The following is a 1791-nucleotide window of genomic DNA, read 5'->3' as shown; positions in this document are numbered from 1 at the left end:
CACACTCTCACACACACACACACACACACACATTGAGTCTATAATCTGCAGCTTTGCAGTGAGTTGTTTATAATATGAGTGACGTTACACCTGCAGCACTCAGAAGAGCAAGTATCTTATATAAATATCAGCTACATCAGTACTTATGATCATTTAGTGTCAAGTTACACTCGCAGTCAAAGGTTTCTGAACGGTAAGATTTTAATGTGTTTTAAAGAAGTATCTTCTGCTCACCACGGCTGCATTTATTTGATCAGAAATACAGCAAAAACAGTAATATTGTGAAATATTATTGTAATGTAAAACAGCTGTGTTCTATGTGAATCTCTGTTAAAGTGTAATGTATTTCTGTGATGCGCAGCTGTATTTCCAGCATCATTACTCCAGTCTTCAGTGTCACATGATCTTCAGAAATCAGTCTAATATACTGATCTGCTGCTCGAGAAACATTTCTGATTATTACAGAGTACAGAGTACATCTTTTCAGTCCGTGTAATATTTTTCTCTGTAAGAAATTATAGAAACTAATACTTTTATTCAGCAAGGATGCTTAAAACTGATCAAAAGTGATGATAGAGATATTTATAATATTACTGAAGAGTTCTATTTCAGATAAATGCTTTTCTTCTGAACTTTCTATCCATCAAAGAAACCTGAAAAAATTATACTCGGCTGTTTTTAACCTTATAATAATAATAAAATTGTTGAGCAGCAGATCAGCATATTATACTGATTTCTGAAGATCATGTGACACTGAAGACTGGAGGAATGATGCTGAAAATACAGCTGCGCATCACAGAAATACATTACAGTTTAACAGAGATTCACACAGAACACAGCTGTTTTACATTACAATAATATTTCACTATTTTTACTGTTTTTGCTGTACTTAAATCAAATAAATGCAGGCTCGGTGAGCAGAAGAGACTTCTTTAAAGGGGTCATATGATGTTGCTAAAAATAACAGTATTTGGTGTAATGAAATGTGTTTATGCGATTTAAGGTTAAAAAAACACATTATTTTCCACATACTGTACATTATTGTTTCTCCTCTATGCCCCGCCTTCCTGAAACGCGTCGATTTTTACAAAGCTCATCGGTCTGAAAAGCGAGGTGTGCTGTGATTGGCCAGCTATCCAGTGCATTGTGATTGGCCGAATACCTCAAGCGTGAGACGGAAATGTCCCTCACCATACTGTGATGCCCTGCGGCAACCACATGTGACGACCCCGGGCTGGACTCCGCTTCGTCCACGGTGAAAGCCGATCCGGTGATCCACAGCGAAGTTGATGTATTCCCTCAGCGACCAGCACGGATCAGCTCCAGGCATGACGAAGCAGATATCGTCCTCTTTTGGAAGACCAAACAAAGTAGTTTCGCTTTCACAACGAAACACAGCGTCTTCACGACATGGCGGCGGCAACAACAATACTACAGCGAGAATAAAAGTTACGCCTTCTTTCTTTGCGTGAACATTTGGGCGGAGTTATGCAAATCCTCCCACACAGTGAGGTAGATATGTGGGGGCGTGTTAGAACGAGGCGTTTTAGGTAGGCGTGGCTGACTCTTAACTTTTATAAAGAATATCTCTTTGGATTTGAGACTTTAGTCTTTGCAACTTTACAGATCTTCTTTATGCACCAAGAGCTTGTATCACTCCAAAGAGAAAGGACAAATTTAAATCGCATCATATGACCTCTTTAAGAAACATTCAAAATCTTACTGTTCAAAAACTTTTGACTGGGTGTGTGTTAGAGCGTAATGAGTTAAAATAAAGTTGTGTATATGTCA

This window comes from Sinocyclocheilus grahami, unplaced genomic scaffold (assembly GCF_001515645.1).
Source record: "Sinocyclocheilus grahami isolate Dianchi unplaced genomic scaffold, SAMN03320097.WGS_v1.1 scaffold2502.1, whole genome shotgun sequence".
Classification (NCBI taxonomy): domain Eukaryota; kingdom Metazoa; phylum Chordata; class Actinopteri; order Cypriniformes; family Cyprinidae; genus Sinocyclocheilus; species Sinocyclocheilus grahami.
Note: the sequence above shows the minus strand (reverse complement) of the source record.